The following is a 10,664-nucleotide window of genomic DNA, read 5'->3' on the forward strand; positions in this document are numbered from 1 at the left end:
GAATGTGTATTTATAAGAGGAGGGGAGGGATTTCAAAAATTTTGAAAGAGATATGACATAGAGATATGATTGGTGGAAGAAAATAAAATTATGATATTAAAAAGATGAGATTTTTAATTGAGAAAGATGTAAAGAGGTTAAATCTGAAAATTTGGTCATGCATCTAAGAAATAAGAGATGATATGATGAGTTTGAAAAGATTTGGAAAGAAATTGAAAAGATATTTGAGTTTTTTTTTTTAAGAAGAAGAAGATTTGAAAAGGATTTAAAAGAAATTTGAAAAGAGATTTAGAAAATTTTTGAAAATTGAGGATGAATGATGCAAGTTGGAAACATGTTTAGGCAAAAAATTATGAGTCAAAACATGAAAATTTGAAAAATTTTGAAGTGGAAAACAAAATCCTCTCCTCCTGTCTTTCTGGCGTTTAACGCCCATAAGTTGGCCATTGTGGGCGTTTAACGCCCAGCCAGGTACCCTGGCTGGCGTTAAATGCCAGAAATCCTTTGTTACTGGGCATTTTTCTGAACGCCCAGGATGCTGCAATTCTGGCGTTAAACGCCCAGAATGGTACCCATTCTGGCGTTTAACGCCCAAAATGCTCCTTACTGGCATTTTCTTGCCAGTAAGCTCCTTTTCTCTGCTTTTTGCACTGAATCCTTCTGTGAATCTGTGAATTCCTTCAATTTTGATGATAAATCTTTGAAGAGAATTTATTTCAAACTTCTGCTAGTATTACTTAAAACAAATAACTTGCTAATGGCTGGGTTGCCTCCCAACAAGTGCTTCTTTATTGTCTTTAGCTGGACTTTGACTGAGTTTTATTCAAGCCTCAGTTTTGAGCATTCTTGCTCAAAATTGCTTTCAAGATAATGTTTGATTCGCTGTCCATTAACAATGAACTTTTTATCAGAGTCAAATTCTTGAAGCTCAACATATCCATAAGGTGACACACTTGTAATCACATATGGTCCCCTCCACCGGGATTTTAATTTCCCGGGGAAGTGTTTGAGCCTAGAGTTAAACAACAGAACCTTCTGTCCTGGTTCAAAGACTCTAGATGACAGTTTCTTATCATGCCACCTTTTTGCTTTCTCCTTATAAATTTTTGCATTTTCAAAAGCACTGAGTCTGAATTCCTCTAGCTCATTCAGCTGGAGCAGTTTTTTCTCTCCAGCTAACTTAGCATCTAGGTTTAGGAATTTGGTTGCCCAGTAAGCTTTATGTTCTAATTCCATGGGCAGATGACAGGCCTTGCCATATACCAGCTGGTATAGAGAGGTTTGATAGGAGAATCTTTACCGGTTCGGAATTCCACAAAATAATTCCGTTGTTAGTATAGTCCAAACCAATAGTCAATCCTCGAATCAATTTAAATTTGGTTGTCACAAATAACAAACCCCAAATAAGAATTAACCGGAGTATTTGAACTCCGGGTCATCTCACGAGGAATTGCAATGAAGTGCTCAATTATTGGCTACAAAGGGGGTAAGGAGGTTGGTTTTATATTTTTGCAAGAAAGTAAATGGCAAGAAAGATTAAATGACAAGAAGGTAAAATGACAAGAACTAATAAAATAAACGAAAAGTACTCTTGGCTAGACATAGGTAATTGAGATCACCAACCTTGTCTACAAACCATATATTGACAATTATGAGAGGCCAACCTATTAAGTCTACTTCCAAAGCCTTAAGTATGTAATATCTACTCCTAGGCTTGAAGTACGTCAAATAGGTTTGATCACATCAACCCATAAGTCCCAACCTACCTACTAATTAGATTAGTAGTGGGTTGGCGTCAGTGAGTATCAAATTGATCACCAAGGGTTCTCAAATCACCAATTTCATTGAGACCCAATGACTCAAGGTCACTCGATTCCCTTAGCCTAGGCCAAGAGTAAAGAAAACTACCCAAAAACTAGAGGAAACATTTTATCAAATACCTAGAATGCAAGAAAAGTAAACATAACAAAATGCAAGAATTAAAGGAAACCCATAACTATCAATAGCAAGAAATCAATAATAGTAAGCAATATTAACATAAAGGAACATGGAAACATAAAATTGCATTAAAGAAAATTAAGATCCAACAATTGTTCATAAACATAAGAGAGGGCAAAATAAAGGAAATGACAAGTAAAACTAGAAGAGTAGAGATGTAACAACAAGAAATTAAAAGGAGAAACTAAATCAAAACAAGAATTAAAAGTTGGATTTAAGAAAATTAAACCTAAACCACCCTAAATTCTAGAGAGAATGGAGAGCTTTTCTCTCTAGAATTCTAGCCTAAAACATGATGAAAACTAAACTATGACTACTTCCTTCATTCCCCATCCAATCCTTGGGTTCAATAGCATCAGAAATGAGTTGGATTGGGCCCAAAATGCTTCAGAAATCGCTGGGGGCGATTTCTCTTTAGTGGGCCACGGACAGCATCGGCGCGCATGAGTACATGGCACGTGCGCGCCCCTATACGTGAAGCAAAATGTGGTAAATTTTATATCATTTTGAAGCCCCGGATGTTAGCTTTCCAACACAACTAGAATCTATTCATTTGGACTTCTGTAGCTCAAGTTATGGTCGATTGAGTGCGAAGAGGTCAGGCTTGACAGCTTTACGGTTCCTTCATTTCTTCATGAGTTCTCCCACTTTGCATGCTTTTCTCCTCACTTCTTCCATCTAATACTTGCCTTCTAAACTTGAAATCACTCAAAAAACACATCAAGGCATTGAATAGAATTAAAGTAAATTAAAATCACCAATTTTAGGGCCTAAAAAACATGTTTTCACATTTAAGTACAAATCAAGGGAGAATTGCAAAACCATGCTATTTCATTGAATAAATGTGAGAAAAGGTGATAAAATCCCCCAAAATAAGCACAAGATAAACCACAAAATTTGGGTTTATCAAGGTTTCTATAGGAGTGTTGAATGCTGTTCTATATGCCCACAGAGCATCATCCAAGCTTTTTTGCCGAATTCCTTCTACGGGCAATTACAGTCCGTTCCAGGATTCTATTTAGTTCTCTGTTAGAGACTTCAGCCTGCCCATTTGTCTGTGGATGATACGGAGTTGCCACTTTATGGTGAATTCCATATCTGACCATAGCAGAGTAAAGCTGTTTATTGCAGAAATGAGTGCCCCCATCACTGAGTAGTACTCTAGGAACACCAAATCTACTGAAAATATATTTCTGGAGGAACTTCAGCACAGTCTTAGTATCATTAGTGGGTGTGGCAATTGCTTCTACCCATTTAGATACGTAGTCTACAGCCACCAGAATATAAGTGTTTGAGTATGATGGTGGGAAAGGACCCATGAAGTCAATGCCCCATACATCAAACAACTCAATCTCTAATATCCCTTGTTGAGGCATGACGTAACCATGAGGCAAGTTACCAGTTCTTTGGCAACTGTCACAGTTACGCACAAACTCTCGGGCATCTTTATAGATAGTAGGCCAGTAGAAGCCACATTGGAGGACCTTAGTGGCTGTTCGCTCACCTCCGAAATGTCCTCCATACTGTGATCCATGGCAATGCCATAGGATCTTCTGTGCCTTCTCTCTAGGTACACATCTGTGGATCATTCCGTCTGCACATCTTTTAAAGAGGTATGGTGGTGCACGAAATCATGATCGTTCATTCCTTGGTAACGGCGCTAAAAACTTAATACGCACGTTCATAATTTTAGTTCTTTTTCACAATTTCGATACAACTAACCAGCAAGTGCACTGGGTCGTCCAAGTAATAAACCTTACGTGAGTAAGGGTCGATCCCATGGAGATAATTAAAAGATTATAGAGTTTTAATAATTAAAAGATAAATAAAACATAATCTAGGATAGAGATACGTAATTCATTGGTGAGAATTTCAGATAAGCGTATAGAGATGCTTTCGTTCCTCTGAACCTCTGCTTTCCTGCTGTTTTCATCCAATCATTCCTACTCACTTCCATGGCAAGCTTTATGTAGGGCATCACCGTTGTTAATGGCTACATCCCATCCTCTCTGTGAAAATGGTTCAATGCACTGTCACTGCATGGCTAATCATCTGTTGGTTCTCGATCATACTGGAATAGGATTTACTATCCTTTTGTGTCTGTCACTACGCCCAGCACTCGCGAGTTTGAAGCTCGTCACAGCCATCCCTTCCCAGATCCTACTCGAAATACCACAGACAAGGTTTAGACTTTTCGGATCTCAAGAATGGCCATCCATGGGTTCTAACTTATACCACGAAGATTCTAATATCTCGGACATGGTCCTCTGTATTAGATATCTAAGAGATACTCATTCTAGCTTGTTTGCATGTAGAATGGAAGTGTTTGTCAGGCACGCATTCATAGGAGAGAATGATGATGAGCGTCACATAATCATCACATTCATCATGTTCTTGGGTGCGAATGGATATCTTAGAGAAGGAATAAGCTTGAATTGAATAGAAAAATAGTAGTACTTTGTATTAATTCATGAGGAACAGCAGAGCTCCACACCTTAATCTATGGAGTGTAGAAACTCTACCGTTGAAAATACATGAGTGATAAGGTCTAGGCATGGCCGAATGGACAGCCTCCAAAACGTGATCAAAGGATCAAAAGATAATCCAAAGATATAAATACAATAGTAAAAAGTCCTATTTATACTAAACTAGTTATTAGGGTTTACAGAAATGAGTCAATGATGCAGAAATCCACTTCTGGGGCCCACTTGGTGTGTGCTTGGGCTGAGAATTGAGCTTTACACGTGTAGAGGCTTCTCTTGGAGTTGAACGCCAGTTTGTAACCTATTTCTGACGTTTAACTCCACTTTGTAACCTGTTTCTGGCGTTTAACTCCAGAATGCAGCATGGAACTGGCTTTGAACGCCAATTTTCATCATCTAAACTCGGGCAAAGTATGGACTATTATATATTGCTGGAAAGCCCTGAATGTCTACTTTCCAACTCAGTTAATAGCGTGTCATTTGGAGTTCTATAGCTCCAAAAAATCCACTTTGAGTGCAGAGAAGTCAGAATCCAACAACATCTGCAGTCCTTCTTCAACCTCTGAATCTGATTTTTGCTCAGGTCCCTCAATTTCAGCCAGAAAATACCTGAAATCACAGAAAAATACACAAACTCATAGTAAAGTCCAGAAATGTGAATTTTAATTAAAAACTAATAAAAAATATACTAAAAACTAACTAAATCATACTAAAAACTATGTAAAAACAATGCCAAAAAGCGTATAAATTATATGCTCATCACAACACCAAACTTAAATTGTTGCTTGTCCCCAAGCAACTGAAAATCAAATAGAATAAAAAGAAGAGAATATACTATAAATTCCAAAATATCAATGAAACTTAGCTCCAATCAGATGAGCGGGACTTGTAGCTTTTTGCCTCTTGAATAGTTTTGGCATCTCACTTTATCCATTGAGGTTCAGAATGATTGGCATCTATAGGAACATAGAATTCAGATAGTGTTATTGATTCTCCTAGTTAAGTAAGTTGATTCTTGAACACAGCTACTTTATGATTCTTGGCCGTGGCTCTAAGCACTTTGTTTTCCAGTATTACCACCGGATACATAAATGCCACAGACACAAAACTGGGTGAACCTTTTCAGATTGTGACTCAGCTTTGCTAAAGTCCCCAATTAGAGGTGTCCAGGGTTCTTAAGCATACTCTATTTTTGCTTTGGACCTTGACTTTAACTGCTCAGTCTCAAGTTTTCACTTGACACCTTCATGCCACAAGCACATGGTTAGGGACAGCTTGGTTTAGCCGCTTAGGCCAGGATTTTATTCCTTTAGGCCCTCCTATCCACTGATGCTCAAAGCCTTGGATCCTTTTTATTACCCTTGCCTTTTGGTTTTAAGGGCTATTGGCTTTTTGCTCTTGCCTTTTGTTTTAAAGAGCTTTTGGCTTTTTCTGCTTGCTTTTTCTTTTTCTTTTTTTTTCGCCATTTTTCTTTTCTCTTTTTTTTTTCTGCAAGCTTTTGTATTCACTGCTTTTTCTTGCTTCAAGAATCATTTTTATAATTTTTCAGATTATCAAATAACATTTCTCTTTTTTCATCATTCTTTCAAGAGCCAATATATTTAACATTCATAAACAACAACTTCAAAAGACATATGCACTGTTCAAGCATTCATTCAGAAAACAAAAAGTGTTGCCACCACATCAAAATAATTAAACTAGTTTCAAGGATGAATTCGAAACCATGTACTTCTTGTTCTTTTGTAATTAAAACATTTTTCATTCAAGAGAGGTGATGGATTCATATTCATAACTTTAAGGCATAGACACTTAGACACTAATGATCATGTAATAAGACACAAATATAAATAAACATAAAGCTCAAAAATCGAAAAACAGGAAAATAAATAAACAAGGAGATTAAGGAATGAGTCCACCTTAGTGAGGGTGGCGTCTTCCTCTTCTTGAAGAACCAATGGTGCTCTTGAGCTTCTCTATGTCTCTTCCTTGTCTTTCTTGCTCCTCCCTCATAGCTCTTTGATCTTCTCTAATTCCATGGAGGATGATGGAGTGCTCTTAGTGTTCCACCCTAAGTTGTCCCATGTTGGAACTTAATTCTCCTAGGGAGGTGTTGATTTGCTCCCAATAATTCTGTGAAGGAAAGTGCATCCCTTGAGGCATCTCAGGGATTTCATGGTGAGGAATCTCCTCATTCTCATGTTGAGGTCCATGATCTCTTGTTTGCTCCATCCTTTTCTTAGTGATGGGCTTATCCTCTTCAATGAGGATGTCTCCCTCTATGTCAATTCCAGCCGAATTGCAAAGGTGGCATATGAGGTGAGGAAAGGCTAACCTTGCCCAAGTGGAGGACTTGTTAGCCACCTTGTAGAGTTCTTGAGGTATAATCTCATGAACTTCCACTCCTCTCAAATCATGATACTATGGATCATGATGGCCCGGTCTATAGTAACTTCAGACCGGTTGCTAGTAGGAATGATTGAGCGTTGAATGAACTTTAACCATCCCCTAGCCACTGGTTTGAGGTCATGCCTTCTTAGTTGAACCGGCTTGCCTCTTGAGTCAATTTTCCATTGAGCTCCTTCCTCACATATGTCTATGAGGACTTGGTCTAACCTTTGATCAAAGTTGACTCTTCTTGTGTAGGGGCGTGCGTTCTCTTCCATCATTGGCAAGTTGAACGCCAGCCTTACATTTTCCGGACCGAAATCTAAGTATTTCCCCCGAACCATGGTGAGCCAATGCTTTGGATTCGGGTTCACACTTTAATCATGGTTCCTAGTGATCCATGCGTTTGCATAGAACTCTTGAACCATTAAGATCCCGACTTGTTGAATGGGATTGGTGAGAACTTCCCAACCTCTCCTTTGGATCTCAAGTCGGATCTCCGGATACTCATTCTTTTTGAGCTTGAAAGGAACCTCAGGGATCACTTTCTTCTTGGCCACAACTTCATAGAAGTGGTCTTGATGGACCTTTGAGATAAATCTCTCCATCTTCCATGACTCAGAGGTGGAAACAATTGCCTTCCCTTTCCTCTTTCTAGAGGTTTCTCTGGCCTTAGGTGCCATTAATGGTTATGGAAAAATAAAAGGCTATGCTTTTTACCACACCAAACTTAAAATATTTGCTCGTCCCCGAGCAAAAGAAGAAAGAAAAATAGTAGAAGAAGAAGAAAATGGAGGAGATGGAGGGTGAGGTGTTTTCGGCCAAGGGTGAAGTTAGGGTTGTGTTGTGTGAAAATGAAGAAGGAATGAGGGGTTTATATAGGAGTGAGGGGATGGTGAAGTTTCGGCCATTAGGGTTGGGTTTGGGAGGGAAATTAGTTTGAATTTGAAGGTAGGTGGGGTTTTTGGGGAAGAGAGGATGGATGTGAGTGGTGAAGAGGTGATGGGGAAGATAGTCATGAAAAGGTGTGAAGAGGAGAGAAGAAGGGTAGGTGGGGGTTCTGTGGGGTCCACAGATGCTGTGGTGATCCTGTGGGGTCCACAGATCCTGAGGTGTCAAGGGTTTTTCATCCCTGCACCTTTTAGACGTGTAAAATGCCCTATACATGCAATCCTGGCGTTTAACGCCAGACTGCTGCTTGTTTCTGGCATTAAACGCCACTTCCATGCTCTGTTCTGGCGTTTAACACCAGGTAGATGCTGGTTTCTAGCGTTAAACGCCAGCTTGGTGCCTGTTTCTGGCGTTAAACGCCAGACAGATGCTTGTTTCTGGCGTTTAAACGCCAGACTACTCTCCTCCAGGGTGTGCTATTTTTTTCTGCTATTTTTCATTTTGTTTTTGATTTTTCAGTAGTTTTTGTGACTCCACATGATCATCAACCTAATAAAACACGAAATAACAATAGAAGATAAATAAATATAATTAGATAACATTGGGTTGCCTCCCAACAAGCGCTTCTTTAATGTCAATAGCTTGACAGTGAGCTCTCATGGAGCCTCACAGATGTTCAGAGCATTGTTGGAACCTCCCAACACCAAACTTAGAGTTTGAATGTGGGGGTTCAACACCAAACTTAGAGTTTGGTTGTGGCCTCCCAACACCAAACTTAAAGTTTGACTTTGGGGGCTTTGGTTGACTCTGCAGTGAGAGAAGCTTTTCATGATTCCTCTCCATGGTTACAGAAGGAGATCCTTGAGTTTTAAACACAAGGTTGTCCTCATTCAGTTGAAGGATAAATTCTCCTCTGTCCACATCAATCACAGCTCTTGCTGCGGCTAGGAAGGGTCTTCCAAGGATGATGGATTCATCCTCATCCTTCCTAGTGTCTAGGATTATGAAATCAATAGGGATGTAAAGGCCTTTAACCTTTACTAGCACGTCCTCTACTTGTCCATAAGCCTATTTTCTTGAGTTGTCTGCCATCTCTAATGAGATTCTAGCAGCTTGCACCTCAAAGATTCCCAGTTTCTCCATTACAGAGAGTGGCATGAGGTTTTTCCCTGACCCAAGGTCACATAGAGCCTTCTCAAAGGCTATGGTGCCTATGGTACAAGGTATTAAGAACTTTCTAGGATCCTTTTTCTTCTGAGGCAATGTCAGTTGATCCAGATCACTCAATTCATTGATGAGCAAGGGAGGTTCATCTTCCCAAGTCGCATTACCAAATAATTTGGCATTCAGCTTCATGATTGCACTAAGGTACTTGGCAACTTGCTCGACAGTGACATCTTCATTCTCTTCAGAAGAAGGATACTCATCAGAGCTCATGAATGGCATAAGGAGGTTCAATGGAATCTCTATGGTCTCTAGATGAGCCTCAGATTCCTTTGGTTCCTCAGAGGGAAACTCCTTGTTGATCACTAGATTCCCAGGAGGTCTTCCTCACTGGGATTCATGTCCTCTCCCTCCCTTGTAGGTTCGGCCATGATGGTTAAATCAATGGCCTTGCAATCTCTTTTTGGATTCTCTTCTGTATTGCTTGGGAGAGTACTAGGAGGAGTTTCAGTGACTCTTTTACTCAGTTGGCCCACTTGTGCCTCCAAATTTCTAATGGAGGACCTTGTTTCATTCATGAAACTTAAAGTGGCCTTAAATAGATCAGAGAATATATTTGCTAAGCTAGATGGATTCTGCTCAGAATTCTCTGTCTGTTGCTGAGTGGATGATGGAAAAGGCTTGCTATTGCTAAACCTGTTTCTTCCACCATTATTAAAGCCTTGTTGAGGCTTTTGTTGATCCTTCCATGAGAAATTTGGATGATTCCTCCATGAGGGATTATAGGTGTTTCCATAGGGTTCACCCATGTAATTCACCTCTGCTATTGCAGGGTTCTCAAGATCATAAGCTTCTTCTTCAGAAGATGCCTCTTTAGTACTGTTGGATGATTCCTTCAATCCATTCAGACTCTGAGAGATCATATTGACTTGCTGAGTCAATATTTTATTCTGAGCCAATATGGCATTCAGAGTATCAATTTCAAGAACTCCCTTCCTCATAGGCGTCCCATTATTCACAGGATTCCTTTCAGAAGTGTACATGAACTGGTTATTTGCAACCATGTCAATGAGATCTTAAGCTTCTGCAGGCGTTCTCTTTAAGTGAATGGATCCACCTGCAGAATGGTCCAGTGACATCTTTGATAGCTCAGACAGACCATCATAGAATATATCCTGGATGGTCCATTCTGAAAGCATGTTAGAAGGACACTTTTTGGTCAGTTCCTTGTATCTCTCCCAAGCTTCATAGAGGGATTCACCTTCTTTCTGTTTGAAGGTTTGAACATCCACTCTAAGCTTACTAAGCTTTTGAGGAGGAAAGAACTTGGCTAAGAAAGCCGTGACCAGCTTATCCCAAGAGTTCAGGCTATCCTTAGGTTGTGAGTCCAACCATATTCTAGCTCTGTCTCTTACAGCAAATGGGAAAAGCATAAGCCTGTAGACCTCGGGATCAACCCCATTGGTCTTAACAATATCACAGATCTGCAAGAATTCAATTAAGAACTGAAAAGGATCTTTAGATGGAAGTCCATGAAACTTGCAGTTCTGTTGCATTAGAGAAACTAATTGAGGTTTAAGCTCAAAGTTGTTTGCTCCAATGGCAGGAATTGAGATGCTTCTTCCATGTAAATTGGAATTTGGTGCAGTAAAGTCACCAAGCATCTTCCTTGCATTGTTATTATTTTCGGCCATGTCTCCTTCTTTTTCAAAAATTTCTGTTAGATTTTCTCCAAAGAGTTGT

General features: G+C 39.5%; 1 non-coding gene across 1 annotated transcript; it reads left to right on the forward strand.

The window, feature by feature from the left end:
* Positions 1–10,114: 10,114 nt before the first annotated feature.
* LOC112759906 (small nucleolar RNA R71) lies at positions 10,115–10,222 on the forward strand. The gene has a single exon (XR_003180370.1). It is a non-coding gene; the product is annotated as a small nucleolar RNA R71 (small nucleolar RNA).
* Positions 10,223–10,664: the final 442 nt, after the last annotated feature.

This window comes from Arachis hypogaea, chromosome 16, assembly GCF_003086295.3.
Source record: "Arachis hypogaea cultivar Tifrunner chromosome 16, arahy.Tifrunner.gnm2.J5K5, whole genome shotgun sequence".
In the NCBI taxonomy this organism is placed as follows: domain Eukaryota; kingdom Viridiplantae; phylum Streptophyta; class Magnoliopsida; order Fabales; family Fabaceae; genus Arachis; species Arachis hypogaea.